At 37.6% G+C, this 20,588-nt stretch overlaps 1 protein-coding gene across 1 annotated transcript in view; it reads right to left on the bottom strand.

Annotated features, from left to right (window-relative positions):
• The window catches only part of LOC135241719 (carbohydrate sulfotransferase 8-like), a 122,041-nt gene extending 109,049 nt beyond the window's left edge, over positions 1–12,992 (bottom strand). Inside the window, exon 1 of the mRNA XM_064312326.1 lies at positions 12,134–12,992. The gene's annotated coding sequence lies outside the window, so the exon portion shown is untranslated. The remainder of the gene's footprint in view (positions 1–12,133) is intronic.
• Positions 12,993–20,588: the final 7,596 nt, after the last annotated feature.

Genomic DNA, 20,588 nt, shown 5'->3' with positions numbered 1-20,588 from the left:
TTATGCTGACCACACGGTATGATGGTAAACATTTTGTAATGGCTCAAAAGCATAATCATAATATGCTTGGGATCGTGCATTTTATGTTCTATTGATTGCAGTCATTTTAACTGCCATTGACCCAGACCTTGTAGCACAGCATTCGCCTTACATAAGGACAAGCCTTCGTGAAATATGGATGCATACGACTGCCAGAAGTCAACATAACTATTCCCCAGCTGAACTGTTCTACAGGAAGAGTTACAGTGCTAACTGCAACAACTGCTGCAACCGGAAATGCTGCAGCTCAGTGATAAGGCAGCTCAAGTCAAGGTTCTTTTTTTAATGAGGCAGTCAGAGAGCGTCAGGTACAGTATAAGAGAACAAGCGAGGTTCTTTGAGAGCCACTGTGACGCCGCCCTCCACAGGACTCCTGCACAAAGCACCACAGGTTCCCCCGGCTCGGAGCCTGGCGGGAGGTCTGGATAATAAGAGCGGACAGATAACTCATCATTCTTGTGTTCACTCTCCGTTTCATGTCCACAGACCTGGCGCATTCCCCTTGTTGTGACAGTGCAAATGAAATCTGGGGCCGCACTGGAGCGTGACACACACCCTCAGCTTCGGCTTATCATGCTGTCCTCACCCCTCTTAATAACCGCCCCCCCCCCACCAATCCCCCTGGAGCCAACGCATCCCCATCCCAAAAAAATATTGATACTCCATGTAAGTGACATGTGGGGGTATGCACATTGTGTCACATCCCTTTGAGGACAAAAGTCCTTCATTCAGAACTTCCTCTGAGCTGCACACCCTCCAATTTCCTGCTGATGTCATGTCTTGTTAATAAATCTAATTCTGAATTCTGACATGGTTCCGTCACAAAATGTGGAAGATAAAGTTCTCAAAGACCTTAAGAAAGACCTGTGAGAAATCCAAAGAGGAAAATGTTTGCCAGGTGCAGAGGGTGACAGTACTGTGTGACAGTCAAAAATGGCAGCATCAAACCAGGAAACACGGTATCCAGATATGGTGAACTGAATTCAACCAACATTTATCTTTAACTTTCACAGAGTTCATTTTTATGGTCAACGGCTAAGTTTTTGGGAGTTCAGAAATCAGAGAGAATATTAACCTGCCAAATGGTCTCAAGATAATAATAACATATTCTTATTTCAGAAAGATACAGGCTGTCGGGTTACTGTACGTGTATCACTCACTAGGTGTACCAGAATGCCAACATGGCTTAGGGTTCGAGTTACCAAATAATATTGGCATTCTCAATGTGTGTTTTCTCAATACTTCTGTCATGTCAGTAGTATTTTGAGATTCATTTGAATTTTGAGGAACTTCTCATCTGTTGCCACAAGGATGAAAACTTGCTATGCTGCACCTTTAAGATAAATTTTGATTGAATTCAGGACACGTGTATTCTCAGCCTTGGTGTGTGAAAGGGTCTCTGGAAAAGCATTTCTAACACCTCAGAAATATTCTGCTTCACGAGGGAAAGTATGCATATTGTATGCATATTTTAAGCCACATTTTTTTCATTTAGCATTCATGTTTCATTAACTACGTTGATACAGTAGGTGTGTTATTTGTGGTTTTTCTCTTGTTTTTTTTCCAGTTTTTACATTCAATAATACTTCAATAAAGCTTAATACATAACTGAAAAAAATGAATTGAAAATTAAATTTAAGGTTAAAATGTGCATGTACACTGGAACTTAAATTTGCATGATCTGTTTAACCTTGGTCCCTTTGTCCATCTATAAAGATGAGAGCAATCTATTTCCACTGACCAAATCTCAGCAGTGTTTGACTTGTACAGGTAGATGCCCTTGACTGAAATTTTGCCATAGTGTATTACGTTGGTCAGCTCTCCCATGTAAAACAACGATTGTTGAACCTTGCTATCTCCGCCATTTGCAAACCAATCTTAATGCCATTTTGACAGGTGGAATAGCATCAGCATGGGCTCCCCAAATAGCGATTTTTGTATAGAATGATGTACAGTGTATCAGTGCATATATTTTTCAGTATATGTACTATAGTCCCCAGTTCAAACCCATTAGTACCTTTGTGTTGTTAGCATAAAGCTCTACCAACTGAGCCATATGACTAGTATTATGATGTAATTATGTAGTAACTATGTGACTGGGAGTTATGAGTTGAAAATTAGATTAATATCCTTAGAGATCATGGCAATACATACTCTACACTCTATAATATACACTCTAATGCAGGATCTATCAATTTATCACAGTAGTTTAAAAACTGTGTGCTATATACCAACACAGTTTATGGATAAGCTCACGAAGAGTGATACAAGAAAAGTGGTCCCAAATAGGATACATGGGCATGCTGGAAATGAAGCATGCTTTATAAAAGTGCAAAATCAGCTTTAAAACCCAAAATTGACAATACATTGTGCAGAGTATTCTAAGAGTATGAATTAGGCTCTTTGAGAGCAGATTTGAAACTTAAGCAATCTGCCCAGTGGTGAGTACATGTTGTTTGAAGTATAGTAGACATATATACACCTTGATGGAGAGCAGGCTGATGTTAGCATTAGGGCTGATCAATTTCATTTCCTGTCTTTTTCGGCAAATGCAAACATTACACTTACAGTAAAACGTAGTTGAAAAAAGAATTATATCTGCAGGGCCTCCAGGGAATTGTGGTATTATACTAGTCAGTTAATGGAAAAACGGATTGTATGTGCCTTTCATTGGCCCATTCATTGGCCCATATAATTAGCACTTTTATATTCAATTATGTTTTATATTTACAGGTCTTGGACATAATATTGGAAACATGGCATGAAAAATGACTTAAATCACAATTACTAAGATAGCTACACAAGTGACACATATTACATTATATGGCAGTTAACAATATGCATCAGCAATAAAAAAGATCTGGTTATCAGCACTTCCCAACGAGGCAACTAAAAGGCTCACAGTTGCCACAGAGGCCTGAATTTCCGGAATTACAGGTTTTGCCTGAATTACAGGTTCATTGGTCACAAAAACTGCTAAAACAATGGAAAACATGAACAACCTGCATTGGCAAATAGGAACAGTTGCTGCAAGTCAAAACTCACAGAGACAGATGGACACTTAACCGGATAGTTCCTAAAAACTACATTACCAAAAATTACACTTTTGTGACCCAGTCTCAACAAAAAGTGTACACTGTGAGCTTAATAAAGCTAGTATTTAAGGGCACGGTCACCATTCCAAGGCTAATTCACAAAGACACATAACTTGGTGTATGAAGCACAAGAACAAACCTAGACTCATGAAAGCCAGGATGCAGTCAAACACCTTCCATGGCTCCACACCAGATTCAAACGTCAGTGAAACTTTATGGGATATTCTGAAGCACAAAACAGGAAGTACATTTTCCACTGCTTTCATACTGCAAAGAATTGGTGGCTTTCCTTCTTAAAGAATGGTCCAATATCTCCCTTAAATGCAGTTAAGAATGTGTATGGCAGCATTCCATGAAGGATTGAATGCTACTCCTTATCAGTTACTTTATATTTATATATTGTTTGCTGTTTCCATTATTTTGTCCAGACCCTATGTGTGTGTGTGTGTGTGTGTGTGAGTGTGTGCCTTTATTTTTTTTCTTTTAACTGACAATTAGTATTAATTGCCTGGCGATCTGAAGAGTGAATATACTCAGGCAATCTATGGCTTTTTATTTAATCCTTATAGCTGCACTTCAGAATAACCTTCTCAAAGATAGGAAAATGAGCAGTCTTAGGCCTTACTCTTTTTTTCGCTGGAACACGGTGCACACAAGAACACAGTGAATAAAATCCAGAAGAGAACATTTGAAAGCTGCTTCACAAATGCTGCCTCAGCAGATCTTTACAGAACGGCTGATAATGAATAGAGGCTGCATCTCAAAATGCTCCTTCAATCCTAAGTGTGCCTAGTGTTCTGAGGAAAGGTTTCACTAGGTAACTGCTGATATGGGATCAGGCTGGAGTGAGAGGTCATTTTTTATTCAGAACCTTTTAATAATGACTGGGAATGGTTGCTTTAAGTACTATATGTCTGTGCTTTGGCTCTGAGAGACTGTAGTGGTAGTAGCATGCTGTAAGAGTGTCTATTCTGTGAAAATGGTGGAGTTTCACTAAGGTCAACAGCTTTACTGAGGAAAGAGGTTTACAATTTTTGATATTTTATTTGTAGTTGTTTTTGGTGTCATGTCTAAGCGTGATTGGTAGATTCCATATGACAGATGACTGATCAAAATCTCACTGGCACAAACCTTGGAAACTACATCTGCTGCTCATCATCTATATAGGCTTTTACTAGGAAACTATTCTCTAAAATACCTTTTTGTAGGGCCATATAGTTTTGAAAGTACTTATTTTGTTTAAAAAGGCAAAAATGATTACTTTAATGGACATGCATGCATTCATTACCAGCCCTCAAATATTCAGTTCTTGGTAGACAATTTAAGCGATAAAGTCTCTTTGGAGAAAGTGCTTTAAGAAACACTGCAAGTAAATGGCACATTCTAGCTATTTAAGTCCAAAGAACCATGGCAATAATCACAGAGAAGGAAACTTGTGATGCTCTTAAAAGTCACAAATTACCTGAATGTCCTCAGGAGCAATACACTGCATTGCTAGCTCCATCTGAATGGAGATAAACCTTGCAAGACATGAAGAACAGCAGGGAAGGAAATTCCTGGCACAGACAGCATTCCCACATATTTGTTTTTCAGGTTTCAGCCCCAATTACTGCAGGTCAACTGTTATTTGATATGTTGGCAAAATGCTGGGCTGCAATGCAGGACTGCGTTCTTAATGCATCTCTGACACAAACTTGAATGCTAACAGCAGAGGTTCAGCACCACGGACAGCGATCATTTGACCTGGACAGGCACCTGCAATTATTAAACAGTTATGTCCATATTAAGATATTCCCAGACCCAAACTTCTTATTTTACACAGGTCCTGAAGTGAAGACTAATTGGACTTGTTAAAGGAAATGTTGAGGAAAAGTTCATCATCAAGGAAATCAACTTTACACTACATTCATTTTACATTCTCAGTATTTGTTTTATGTTTACTACAATTATTTAGCTTCATTCAACACCACCAGTAGTAGCCTAGCTTTGCTCACATGGAATTTTGTGAACTTTGGATCCGTCTATTCGTCTAATCTCACCCTCTTGTATTTGGAAGATGTAACATCAAAATATCCTCATTTATTTCATACATCTCAAACAACAGTTTTAACATAGGCTAAAAAATTCCACGTGCATACAGATTTGTGGCAATAAATTCAATACTGTTTATTAATTTACATTATCCATATATACTCAAATTACACAATATGTACTCAACAAATTGGCTGGCCCATTTTAAAGGTCCCATATCATAGAAATCAATGTTTACTCAGTTTTGGCATTGATTGTGCAGTGTGGCATGATACTGTGTGCTGGTAAAATATGAACTCTGTTCTACTTCACATTTTTAGTTGTTGTATAAGATAAATAATTGCCAGCCTAAACAGTCTGTTCACAACTGTCCCCAGATTCTACCTCACAACTGGCCTGGCTGAAAACAGCCAATCATTTTTAACAATGTCATTCACATAAAACTGCCCTTGGTCAGCTTCTTCTAAGAATGAGGTAATGCCCACCATTTTGTGATTTACCATCTATGACCGCACAGGGTAATTACGAATGGACCAGTTGTTTTACGGACACCATATTAGCTCACTTTTCTGGATTGGGAGTCTAGGCAGGAGATGGGAGGGGTGCTCGTCCCATTCCCGGTCAGCGAACAAATCAACGCAGAGCATATGGAAAAAAAAAGAAAGTGAAACATCCACCTAAAATGGCCTGTTCGGCTCTAGGGGTAAGAAACTAAATTATATATTTAAAACATTTATTGCAATAGTTTACCAACATGTTTGGTATGCCTTGTCGAACAACATAAAATTGCTGAAAAACAGCATAATATTGGACCTTTAATATTTCTGCCAGGGTGGGTGGATGCATTGCTCTAGCCTATTTATTACATTGACTGTGTTTGGCATGGCTGAACAGGTGATCAGCTAATTAGTAACTGACAGGGCTTGAGTAAAATAAATTGGTATAATCAACTCAGAGGTAATTTTTGTGGCCTAACTGATCAATACCCTGGCAACCGGTCCCTTCATTGGACAAGAATTACAGCTCTGACAAGCTGATGACAGGGATGCCGAGTAACGAGCTTGGCTGGACCATGTTTTCCAGGCACAATGCCATATACCATCTGAGACACCGCTGAGATCTGCTTCAGCATCCAGACAGTGACCTTGCCCGTGTGTGAGTAAATCGTTAATCCCCTGACAAAGCAAACCCATTCTCATCTGAGAAATACATTTTCCTCCTTCATGAAAAAGACACACAAAGATCAAATCTGTTCCCTACTAGACAAATGTGCATTCTCAGAAAAGGAAGTTTTCAAAAGAAATACTGATTATAAATGTCCTTAACAGTTCCTGTGATGGATTCTCAGTACAACTGAAACATTCTTATATCAATATTAATACACCAAATGTCACAACTGGCTTCATAACTTTGTTCTTTAGCAAGCTCCATATTTATGTGTCCAATCAGTTTAATAGGAGAACCTGTTAACATCTCAAATTCTGTCTACACAGGCATCAAGATGCCAATAGGGTTGATTTGTATATTTTCTATTTAATTTATTAGCACCAGATCAGACAAATAATGGCAAGTATAACCTCAGCTGATTCTCTGCAAAACAGCAAACCCTGCAAAACAAGTATTCGATTAAGATTCTTAGTTTCACTTTCACAAATTACTGTAGCTATGTCAGCAGCTGTATGAAAGGCAGTTATTAAAATGAACATTGTATAAACAGCCTATGTGACAAACGTGCAGCATGGCCCAGCCATAGTGTAGCCGACAATATCATCACAGTTTCATGAGGTACTTCCTCCAGTAACATTATCATTACTTTTCAGTAATAAAAGCCATAACTATGGTTTTATATAAGATGATAATGGCACCCACTCAAGTTACGCTGTCAGTTGTTGGCCTATTTATGACTCAGCTCAAGAATGCTCTGAAATGATCATGCTCCATTCCTTAAGGGCTTAAAGTACTACACCAAATATAGTTCTGTGATCAAGAACGGTACAGTGTCAGTCATTTTGTTGACTGCCATTGCATTGCACTGGTGGTGTAGGCTTCCTTGTCCGTCTTGCATTTAGCTGCAAGGGAACCTTGATTTTATGGCTTTCAGGTACTCTCAGCCGCCCAACAGGACCATGAAAAAGTCTTTAGCATGAAAACTGGAATACTAGCAAGAACCTTAATCTGATGTGTTCTATCTATATGTTAGGTAATTAGTGATGTACATAATTCACCGAAGCAGAGTCATAACAAATTCAGAGTCAGCGTGAGACTCAATCAATACTACTGCCAATCGGCTTTTACTGCATTACAAAGTAATGATGGCTTTTATTTTGAGACTGATAGTCTTGAACTGAATTACCAAAACATATGTACTACATAGTACAGTTGTATAAAGTACTGTATATACAATGGCTGCACAGCTGGTGTAATGCAGTGAAAATAAGTGGTGCCTGGCTTCCTGCTTTTTTTTTTTTTCCAAGGACACTGTCCTAAATTGATATGGCATGTTACAGCCACGGGCTGGCCAATAAATATGACTGGCCATTTCAAATCGGGAATAACAGTAAAATATAAGGAACTGATAAAACAAAAACCTAAAAACAAAACAAAAACCAAACAAACAAAAAAATCCTATTCATTAAAAAACGATTTTTGGGTCTCTCTGCCCTGAGGCAGTGGTTTCCACTGAAGACCTACAAATCTTTGTTTCAAAGCATTCCACAGCAGCAACTTAAATTATAGTGCTTCACACTGTAACATATATAATGCCGTTCACATCTTCCTTTACCTTTTCTTTGAGATAAAACACACATGCATTCTGTAAAACTGCTTTAGTACAACTAATGAGCAGTTCCAAAATCAGAAGAAGTACTGTATGTGAGCAAAACAGTGATTCATAATGGAAGAGGACATGGCTCTTTTAATACATCAAGGGTCTCTTTTCTCTCTGCAAATAGTAAACACCCATTAGCTTAATGCTAAAAAATGTATGAACTGTCCCAAGAGGCTTATTTCCACAGAACTAAGGAGGCTATTAGAAGCAACTATAACAGTATGAATTGTAATCGCCTTCTGTGCTACCCAAGATATAGAAATAAATGACAGGAAAGGTCACCCTAAAATGACAGAGTCTTGTAGGAGTAAGATACTAAAAAATATAACCAACATTCTCCTTTTGGAGGTAAGGGAATCCTGTTCATATATTATTCAAGGATAACCCATTTTAAATGAATGTCTTTTGAGGATTGTTTGACATCCCAAATTAATAATTAACAGGTGACCTTTTGCTCATTAAAAAGGCTGGATGGAATAGCATTTCCCATATAAGACAGATTGAATTCTGATGCTTACATAAAAGTCCGTAAATATAAATACTTGGCTTAACACAGTGCCAGCACATTTCAGTGAGATGCATTAATGCATCTTCAGTGAAGTATTGTTGCCACATTGATTCATATACCACAGTACCTACATATAGTTTATCCCACTCGCTCATCAGGTAATAACTCTAGAAACAAAAAGCAATTACTTTCTTTGTCCACTCATTATCCATTTGTTTTTAATTTCTGAGACAGTTGTACAAGCACCTGTATTGGTGATTCTCTCTGTGCGCATAATCAAGAGGCAAGGTGGGATGTTCTGCCTGGGGAGTACGTGGAGAGCGTACATTCCCAGCCCGGGAGGGCAGAGGTGTACCAGACGGGGCTATTTATAGTGAAATGAGAAATAATTCAGTGTGATCGGAGCACAGAACATACAGCCCATCCCTGGCGGAGCAGATGGGGAGAATGAAACGAGGAAGCTTCCTTCCTGAGTCTCTCAGGCTTCCTAATGGAGACAGGAGGTTATCTCTTTGAAGTCACTGCGCACTTGTGCTGATCTGCTCCGCACAGCCCCGGCTTACAGCGGGCCCAAGATTGCATGCTAATTTGCAGCACGTGTCCAAAGGGTCATCGCCAGATTGTGGACTACAGAATACCTTGCTTCTTTTAACGTGGGTATAAAACACAGTTCTTTTTGCCCTTCATTTAAAAAAAAAAAAAAAAAAAATCAGGTTTGACATTTTCGGCAGTATAATTCAGTACTTTGCCCACAGCCGCATGTACTGCGAGCACACAACAGTGCACACAGGTGGCCAGACCACCCTCATGCCTTGCTAGTACTGTGGAAACTGTGCATACTCCAGGGCCATCTGGCCTGTTCTCTTCGGGGCAGTACTGGTGCAATGCCAGCCACAGGGCCTTGTATCATCACGCAGTATCCACACATCCAGTTACATGTCTCAGAGCTCTGCTAGGTCAGAAGAATTAATGCAATTCAGTCAACTCCTCAATGAGAGATTTGTTTTGTTCTCTGGACATTTTTGAATATCCAGATATTTGGTTACTCTTTAATAGCTGTCTAACTGGTATCACTAATGGAATAGGAAAAATAATCTGTTTTCAATTCCAGGCTTTAGAAGTCAACAATAACAAATTGGGTCAATCCCACAAGTATCATTCCAAGGCTTTGTATTCAGGGAAATACTTTTTAGACACCAAGCGGACAGCAAAGAGCCTAAGCATAAAATGAAGACTAAGTTCACAGATAAAAATCCTTGTTCTTCATGCTAGCAAACATGTAGCAATCTCAGCAGGGTACTCCATAGGATTATACATCTGCACTAGACATTTAGAAAGCCATTCCTCCCATGAAAATGCACTCAGTTTATTTGATTTGTTCTGATCAGATGTGTGAGTTTTGTCAGGCAAATGCTTAAAAAGAAAAGGTGGAGTGAATTGTGTTTAAAGGGGATTATGTATGAATTAAAATTAGCCTGTCTGAAGACCGGACCACAAATGCTATTGTTAAGGCTTAAATTAATAATGTTCTACTTAATACTGGAAATGGGTTCACCAGTAAATCCAGAAAGGAAAACATGCACACTTAGTTTTGCTCCAAAAACAAACAAAAAAAACAGTTCATACTTATACCCATAAGTGTTGATCAGAACAAGATCTACAGGTCAAAATATTAACTGCTGCAAAATTTAAAAAATACATTATTTTGTCTTTTCAGCATAAGTGTGTGAGATTTCAGTTGTGAATTTCTGGCGTGACATCATGACTCGGCACCTTGCGCCAAGAACTTTTTGAAGTGCGCACGTTTATCTCTCATTCACCAAACATGTAATCACAGATTCATCATTCACACAACAAATATTCAGATTGTTGTGCTCAACATTTAACTTTCTATGTGCCAGTGCTGAAGCTACTGTAAAACCTTTAGGATCTCCTATATTTCTGTATTTTGAATACAAACAATGGCAAAGAAAGAACAGCCATAACTAGTATCCTGTACCGGAAGGGATGGGCAAACAGCTTCCTAATAGATGACAACGGGGACACAATCCAGCAGTCTCTGACATAACTCATATTGATCCAAGCTGGCACCTGATCTACCCAAGTAATAACTGGCAATTATACCCTCTTTAATTTGAAAATTGATGCCTGATGAACAACTAAGCTATATAAGATCAGTTCCTTTATTGCTGTTTTGTTGTGCTGGCCATTACTATTGTTCAGTGGGGAAGCCTATTCACTAAAAAACTGTCAGACTGTCAGACAGAGAATGCTTCTTCTCATTCCCATTACATATTGTAAATGCAAGAAAAGATGTGCCCTAATTGTACTTGAGTGAGTTCACACCGAGTTTCACCTGCTCATTCAGTTATTGTGGAGAAGTTAGTTTGCTGTATCATTAATCCTTCAACATTTAATTCTCCTGAAACATTTCTGTGGCTAATTTTCAAGTATTTCTGGAAACATAAATAACTTTAACAATGACCAAATTAAGTATGTTAAAATAAAAAGTGGAACCAACTAACTGCTTGACTAAAAATGTGCAGAAATGCACACGTGTAAAACATAGGCTACATTACATTAAGAGAGAGAAGAGCCAATGAGAGGTATCTGCAGCACATGGTTCAGCTCAGACAAACTTCACATCACAGTTAATGCTATATATATATATTTTTTTTACAATAAAAAACTATGAGAGTTAAAGAAGGGCCAAGCTCTGTCTTGTACAATCAGAAATGATTCACAGTTCAGTGATGGGAATTCATATTTACTGCTGATGGGGCAAATAAAAGAACAGTAGGCCCTATTCATTATTTTCAAACTTAGGACATGCTTTTGTCAGAGAGAAGTAAGGGCTTCGCGGATAATTCACTGTTCGTACAATTTTGTTTTGTGAGCTCCAGGTCCACTGTAAGCTTTAGTTTAGATGGTGTCTCGATGTAGTGTACAAAATAACAATCCTCAAAAATAATTTTCATGGCAGTTGATTTTTATTTAGTAGTTTATTAATTTTTAAAAAACATTGAAGCCTAACTCATTTCCAGGAGACAGCGATATTATTTTAAAGTATATACACATGGTTTAGGTAGTGGGAAGTTGCATAATTTATGACTTAGTTGGGGTCGGACATAACACGTTTCCTGAGAAAACTGTGATCCGGACCGATTTACAATATTGCCGACAAGTTGTGGTTTGGTATGGCAAAACAAACGTTGCTACAACGTTGTTTTTCATTCCAATACCCTTTGAAAGCGACCAATGAAACAAAGTAACCTGAAGTCTACTACAGGAATACAAATGAATAAACTAACATACATTTGTATAATAACAGTACACCTGCTGTTTCTAAACTTGTCTCAATAACTTTTAATGACAACAGGCTTTCAATATAGACATCCCGCCGTATGGAGACACAAAATCACTCTAGCAGTATCTGAAATCCCATCTTTCACTGCGTATATTTCCGTTCATATTAATTGTTTATCTGTATTTATCTGTATCTGCAATTTGCTCCACATTCTAGGTTACTGACCAACTATCAGGAAAACAAGCGCGGCTAACTCAGTGTAGACCTCGATATTCAATGCAAACATTAAAAGATCATCAAGGAGCATTAAGAAGGGCAATACTGACCTTTCCAGATGCAAAAATCAGCATATAAGCTGAAATGGGGTAGGTAAATATCGTGTCTCTTTTGTCAGTCGTTTAAAGCAATATCCCCTTCTGCTCGAGTTAATCGGTTTAGAACTATACACCGCATATGCTTATAGCACCACCAGCACAAATCAAAAAGTCACACCGGTTAGAACGTGCACACATCTTGAATAAATCTTACAACGCCTGTTCTTCGTGAACTCCACTTTGTACATCATGGTATCCTGTGGTTAAACCACAATTGGTGCAGTTTAAAGGGCTGAATTCAAATTCAGTAGAAAGTACGACGATCCAACAGAATATCACACAGTGCTTCTCTCTAACGTCTCGATGCTGGCTCTCTACATCCCAGGAAGTCTCCAAGGAAAGTAATGCTGCCGATAATTTCGTGGCAAGAAAGACTCTAAAATTGCAGTTAGCCTTGGTGTCTGAGAGCACGTGGAATAGAGAGAAATGGCTCTCATCGCGCTTCCTTTTGTTTTTACTGAGTAGACTCGCTGTCACCCGACGAATGTCTTTACGTGGTTTGGCTTCTTTGTATAAGAAAACGTTCCAAGTCCGCAGCTGACTGCGTGCGCTCTTGCAAACGAACTAGGTTACGGAAGGCGTTCTCCGGACCCAACTAACTGCCCACAAGATGACAAGGAATCAGTTTAGCATCTGGATTTATGTGTAGAGAGCGATATGCATTTAGTGTCTCGGAGCTAGGTGTCTTCTCTGGCTCATTAATTCAAAGCTTCAGATGTGAAGTTAAATATTGTGCCGACATCACCAGGGCGTGGAAGCGGATGCACAGCTGTACAAAAATGAATAACGTTTATGGTAGGCTATTTCGAGGTATCCGTGCCAGTTGTCTTGAGACTGTCATTACAGGATAAACCTTAATCATTTGCTGAATTTAAATTCACGAAGACAAAACAAACATATGGCGGGCTGATTTTCACGTTTAAGAAAAGAACCGTAACAAGTTTCTGTGTCATCGGCTGTTATGTAGTATCAGGACGAATGCACCAATGCACTTTTAAATATATTGTAGGTGATGGGATATTCGTGAACGTAAAAAAATGTTAAAAGGAAGATTTTGCCCGGATTTGAGATATAGTCGGATCCTTCAGTTCTGCCTTCCACGCAATGATAGCCTACAGTAGATTCACTTCATCTTACTAGCGACTGCGACTTTGAGTTGAGTGCCATACTTCTCTAAATACTTTAAAAAAGTAAAAAAGAAAAAGAAAATTAAAGATAATGTTTAATACAAAATAAATAAATAAATAGTGCTGACAGAAATTAAGAATTTAAAATTTTAAGGTATAAGTACCCAGTTAAACTCACCAATACATGTTGAGACCACAGTGAACTTTCTTTTGTTAAGCCCTTGTGTAAAAAGCCTATTGTGTGTGTCTGGCCAAAGAAGGTTTCAAATATCCATCCTCTCCATACCAGATTTTCTACATTCTCAGGTGCTTTAAAGTCTGTGAGTTCAGCCACCTGCCTAATCAAGACATAATCAGGTATAATGGTGGTTTGTGGGGGGAAAAAGAACAAACCAACCCCCCCTCTTCCATCCCACAAAAGAGATCACTACTCCGACGAGGCTTATTTCCTCTCTGATTTTGTAGTGAAATTGTTTTGGTAGTTATAAACATAATTATGTAATCCTAAGGTTTCTAAATATTTTGTAATGGTGTGGACTTCTACTTCAAAAGGTAGAATGAATGTGTAGTCAAAAGAACAGATGTGGTTTAGGTATAAATGCCTTGTGGTAAGTAATTCAGTCCTATACACATAGTAGCAGCAATATGACTTTTGATCAATAGAGGCCTCACTGTTGATATTGCACCCTGGTTGACTGGTGGCACTAGACTGAAGCTCATACAATGTGTAAAGTAACTTGGCATTGCAAACAGACAGCAGTATACACAACATATTTCATAAAAGTGGTGATAATGTTGTTCCTCCTGAAGAGGACACAACATGTTTCAATAAAAAAGTATTAATCAATAGCTGAAAATTGATTTGAAGCAACTCTGAATCATTAATCTCATTTTAAATATTTAAAAATACTCCTTGCAAACAACCATAATGGAAATTTAGAGGCATTGTGGAGATGACAAGCATCATTCTCAATAATTTCACAACATATAGATTCTATATTAAGAATTGCTTACTGATACTCACATTTAAGAATAAAACATTTATACCTCGTGAGAATTGTTTATGCTGTTTACTGTCAACTTATTTTTTATGTATTCCCTAGAATCATGGAACTGATGCACAACAAGTCACGGAACAACTTAATAACAAGAGGATTAAATAAATAAATAAATAAGAAATATATATAGATATATATAGAGCACATGAAAATTTATACTAACACAGAAAATATTCCGATGAAAAGGAATGTTAATGAAGAAAGTTTATGCATAGTAGAAAGTGCATCTTGTGTAGCATGTCTTTGCTTTGAACCATAATGCATTCAAGCTGGTAGAATCACCCACCCAGCACTTGAACACACTGCCCTCTTCTGGTGTGGAAGAAAAAAACCCCCAAGATTCTCTACAGGCTGTGTGCCCCTGTACTCTGTCTGCATGAAAAAGCTATGCTACCAAATATTGTCAACAGGATTGTAATAGCTGTCCCATTTTCCTTTTCGGTATAGTTTTCAGATATTACAGTTGCGAATTTGGAGTCCTGGGCCGTTAATTATATGTATATTGAATTGAATATGGCTCTACAAGCCCTATTTGTGAAAATGGGGCAATGACCGAATGGTGATAAACAGTCTAACACTACCACCGAACAGCTGTGGTGAGTCTCTAAGGAGGCTTTAGATTAATGGACTGGGAATAATATGAGAAAATTTTAAATAAAAGTAATTCAGTCTGTTCTGAAATATGCAGTAGGCCTACTGCATTTCTTTTTGTTTATACCAAAAAAACAACAACATTAATTTATCTTTTTATTCATATTAAAAGGAACAATAATAGTTTTCAGTATATTGGAATACGGAGTGTGAAATATGTTTATTATTCTGGTGTTATTCTGGTAACAATATGGGGCATGAAACAATGAGTAAACTGTTAGGTCAAAGTCCTGTATGTAGCAACAATAACTACTAACAAGTGTGAACTCACTGCAGTGAATTCAATTGCTACTCGAAATGTGCATTAACATGTCAAAAAATGCATTAGAAACATAGTCCCATACTTGAAATCCCAAACTGTTACCAGATTTTCATTTTCAAAAACATTTTGGTAGGAATCTTGGATGCATCATAACCTTTGTCTTCATAATCTAACCAATAACAACTGCAACAACTTACCAGTATGGATAATATTTGACTTTAAGATGATCATTTATTTAAAGGGCAAAATGCAGTAAGCCATGCATTGGAATTTATGAGTCATTGTACAGTGTCCACTGTAACTGTACTGGCATGCAATATTTCATCCTGGACCTTCTGATTTTAGATATAGCTGCTGTAAGCTGCTAAATGCACTCAGAGGGAATAAAAATAAAACTTTAAAAATAAACAAAACGAAACAATGGATACATTGAGTGGGTGTCATAGTGATTATTAGAAAGTCAGTGTTCTCGTTGAAAAATGGTATACTGAGTGCTACTGCTTTATTTTGTTTGTTTACAGCGTGGCCTGTTAGGTGCAGATAGCTGGATGTCACATAATACAGCTATATTTTCAAACTGTGAATGCATTCATTTACTTACTAGGGCTCTTTCAAATAAACTGTTTGGCATGTAAACTGGGGGCTTTGGAGTGATGCTCTGAATAAGAGTCTTTTTAAAGCTCTCATAGGAAATCATCTCACAGAAGAGTTCTTGGGCACATGCGTAGTTTGCATGTGGCTGGGTTATTCATGCACCTGTAAACCACTATGAGGCAAAAACAAAGAGAAGTTCACAGAGGCCAATATGGCAGACAGTCACAACGGCCAAAAGGTTTTTATGTTGTGTAAATTAGAATGTTCTCTTGAATCAGGAAAGTTATTGTATTATTAGTACTGAGATCAAAATAACATAGAAAATATATTAGAAATGCAAATTAAACTGATTTGAAATTTGAAAGCATCCACAGTCTTGAAGTAAAACCCTAAGGCTTTCCATTCTCTTTCCTCATAAGTTACATCAGCAGCAAGTCTCTCATTATTATAGCAAACCAGGGGGTGATAATGCAAAAGGAGACATATTCTAATGAATACTGAGGACCATTTTTAAAGATAGATTTTCAGAGGATTGCAGGCTGGCACAGTAATTTTCTCCTTCATATTAAAATCGAATTATTTTAGAGATGAGAGGAGGATTCAATTCTTATTATGAGCAGACAATCAAATTGTACCATATATAGGTCAGTCTGTGTCAAACCAGGCAGCATTCAGGAGATGATTTGCAACAAGCAGATATCTACCTTCAGTCTAAGGAATATTACTATTGTGTGATTGACCCTTTACTTTTTATGATGCATGTAACAGGCTTGGATTCAATATGCATTTCTCCTTAACTTTGACTTACAAATAAATGTGTCGTTCCATGTGAATTTATTTAACAAACAACAAAAAAAGTACTACAGTTATCATGAATTCAGGTCACAGTGTTAAATCTTCTAATAGGAGCCATGTTAGCTAGTCTTAAATGAAAACCACATTCAGGGAAGCGGACAAGCCTTTGACAGTAAAAGTTTCTGAAGAAAATTATAATAAAAAGCACTGCAACTGTACAATTGGAATGTTATTTTTTAGAAACAAGTGCTACACTTATGTGATACAGTATATACATGCAGATTGTAATATGACATAATAAAGCTATAACTTTAGGATAAAAAAAGTCCTTCAGTAGAAATCTGTTGGCAGTGCTTAAACAGGACAATCTGTTCTCCTTAGCCATCTTGTCATATAAATGTCAGATTGTTTTAGCTCTGGTATTCAATTAAAAAAAATTTTTTTTTGCTTGTTCTCAGTGATCATTGGGCAAGTTATTACTAACACATCCATGTAGCCTTACTACTGGTTGGAATAAATGGGGTTTCCCAGTATATTAATGAATCAAAGTCAGAACTGGGCTAGAAATCATTTCCCTACTGATCAGGCTGAATTCAAATAGATGTTTTTGAAGTTGTCCAGTACAGCAGTTAATTCCAGCTCATGTTGAACTCAGTGAAATAATTTCTCTGGTGATGAAAAGTTCTTGCAGGAGATGGAGAAGTCAGGGGCGAGCTAGGATACAATTTGGCAAAATATGAAATTGAATTCCCTCTGGGAATCAGGTGGGCACGCCTTCAAGACTGGCATGACTTAAAGCTTCATGTTTAGCATCTTGGAATCTATAATTAGGAACAACCTAGCACCATAAGAAACAAATAATTTGCTTTTAGGAATATAATAATGGCGAACATCCTTCCTGAGTCAAATCAGAATTAGTCCTGGGGTAGGTTAGGGTATATATAGTTTACCTGCTGTGCCACGTGAACATGAATGTGGTTCTATTATATATAGCTGAATGACAGTCAAGGGGAGGTGTTGCTACATAATAGTCAGGGAACTGGGCTTGCAGCTTGGACATTGCATCTTTGATTCTTGGGTAGGGCATTGCTATTGTACCCTTGAGCAAGCTGCTTAACCTGATGTACTTCAGTAAATATGCAGCAAATATGCAGTAAATAGACTTTAACGTGAGCTATATAAAATGGTCTGGAAAATTATGCTTTTATTTCAGCAAAATCTTTGTAGAGGCAGTAAAGTACTACATAGTTTCTGGTCTTATCTGCATTGCAGTATCTACCCATCACATTTTACAGACATAAAATTCACAGTGCAGCCAATGTGTTCATTTTCATTGCCTGCAAATCATACTTTATATTTATGGTGCCACTTTTTTTCTATACTGTTGAAAAACAATTAAACTGTAATGCAAAAGAAAAAATGCTGCGATGGTACATGAGAAGTGGCAGTTCAAGGACCTCATTTGTAAAATGGTCTTACCATCAAATTGTACGTTAAATAGTGACTTATGCACTTATGTGGAGGTTCTGCTTGTTTGAGGGCTGCACATGTTTATGCTTTAAGGATAACATTACATTTCTATACAATTTTATGCATGATGAGTGCAAGAAATGTTGAAATGGAACATTATTTAGAGGGAAGTGACTCTTGTTAGCAATTCACAAGACAAGTTCATTGTAAAGCCCATTCACCTGTGTTCAGATGCAGATACGCCACTTTAAACCAACGTGAGCAACTTTCTGAGATGTTATGTTTTAAATAAAAAAAATCATAAGCAGAACTTGGGAAATTATCTTTAGAATGTGTTTATGTATAAATCCAAGAACATTTTTATAAAGGAGGCCCCTGGTGGCCTGGTAGTTCTTCCTGTTTGTGCTGGATCCAACGGGATGAGTTGTGACTTCCTGGCAACCATATATTCGTCCTCGATATCCCATGAAGCAATGAAACTCTATTTTAGGAGACCGAGTAAAAACATCAGAAAACTGATTTTGAAGCAGATCTATCCTGTAGGAATACCCTTTCAGCCCTGCAGATAGGGTAAAGTATATGTCAGTGGCCTTGTGCCACTTTATAATCTTATTAACTCGGTCATCACCAGACACAATGAACACAAGGCTGTTTCTCATGAATAAAAAAATAAAAAAATACAGAATCCCAAGTTCCATTTCGGTTCTGAATTGCATTTGTGAAAATGGCGCAAGGAGTTTGCTGGAGCAATTTTTATACGCTCTCAAGTGTGAAACAAACTTAGGAAATAAAAGAAAAAAATCTGATTGGGAGAACATGGCTCCTGAATTAAGGGACAGCACAATGCAGTTCACTGCCTCCATCAGCCTTAATGAAGATTACTGCTAATGCCACTACCAATGCACAATTTCCATTGAGGACATGGAATGAAAATTAGTGGATGAGATCATTGGCTTTTCCCCCCTCTAATTAAATTTTCTCATTGCTTTTCATACACTGATGCACACGTTCCTGGTGGTCATCATCTGTTGTCTTCCTGTTCGAACTGGCTGGCCAGCTAGGAAGGGGACTATTTTTTCACAGGTTTGGAAGATTAGATTGGAAAATGTGTCAGGTGACTTTTTCAACATCTTTCAGGCAATTTCTTCCCCCCTTTTGTGCTGGAGCAGCAAGTAGGTTACAAACTATAAATACAATATAGAAAATGAAATATCTGGGGCACAATAAATCACTTTTTGATATCATTTTGTCCTTTATGATTAAACTGTTGGAATATAGCTTTTGTTTTTGATTGTTTGTTAATAAACAAGCCCGTGATGAGGAATATTAAAGAATTATACACAATATCAGTGCTATTGAATACACGAAGGAAACAGAAGAGGCTGTGTGTGCCCTTGTTTTATGAAATACAGTATGTGAACATGCTGTACTCTTGCTACAGTCCTGTATGATAGTATGTAAGAGCGCCTTCATACAATATAAGGAGTCCTTTCCTTGGGCCTACTTTATTGGAAAACATGATTAATAACACAAAGGATATTTCTGGAAACATCAGTGATTTTTCTAAATCATTTGTTGGTAATCTGGAAGCCAGGGCTGTTAAGCGCATTAGAATTATATGGCTTATGTAGCATTACAGCGATAAAATGCATCCACTTTGATTACTGCCTTTTTTTTTCCAGCAATGCCTTAAATGAAGCTTTTCATGGCCCAAGGATAGCTTTATTTCCACTCGTGTTGTTCCGTGCAGAATTTACACTTATCCTGTCAGCCAGTTTAAGCCTCAGCTTCGGTGCTTTGAAGAGCGGCAGCCCTGGTGTGGTGTTGGAATGCCATCGGCATGTACGATACAGTGCAGCAGTGGATGAAATGTCCATGACTGGAACCATCTGGAATTTCATTCTATCCCAAATGACCTTAGTGCCTATTTACTCATTTCTCTTGAATAGGATATCATTATTAATACTTTATGCATGTAATCACTTATATATCTAATTCTTAAAAGTAAATACCTTTCCCATGACCTTGATATGACTCCTGGTATTTTTCCACTTCATGTACCATGAAGCATTGTAATTATATTCATTACAAAATCACATATACTGGGTAAGGTACAATTATCAATTGTGTACATTCTGTAGGCCATTTATGCATATTAAATTCCCCCAAGCAATTGAGTTCAAGTAGCTTGATCAAAGGTGCAACTGCAATGTCTTAAAAATGTAGAGTAAATGAGCAATTCTTGTGTTAATCTGTGTGTTGTCAAACTGTTTATTCGAATGACTAATCCAAATTTAAGAATGAAAACAAATTAAAGGTACAACTTTTATAATGAGTCATGTCATGGATGTGGAAGCAGCAAGGAGCCCTAGGAGTGAATGTTTATGACTACAACTGTTCGTTTTTTGTCTCAGATGCTGCAGTATACTATTCCCAAGACTGAAATATTG

The sequence above is a fragment of the Anguilla rostrata genome, chromosome 16, assembly GCF_018555375.3.
Source record: "Anguilla rostrata isolate EN2019 chromosome 16, ASM1855537v3, whole genome shotgun sequence".
Lineage (NCBI taxonomy): Eukaryota > Metazoa > Chordata > Actinopteri > Anguilliformes > Anguillidae > Anguilla > Anguilla rostrata.
This window is presented reverse-complemented; position numbering and strand designations above follow the sequence as displayed.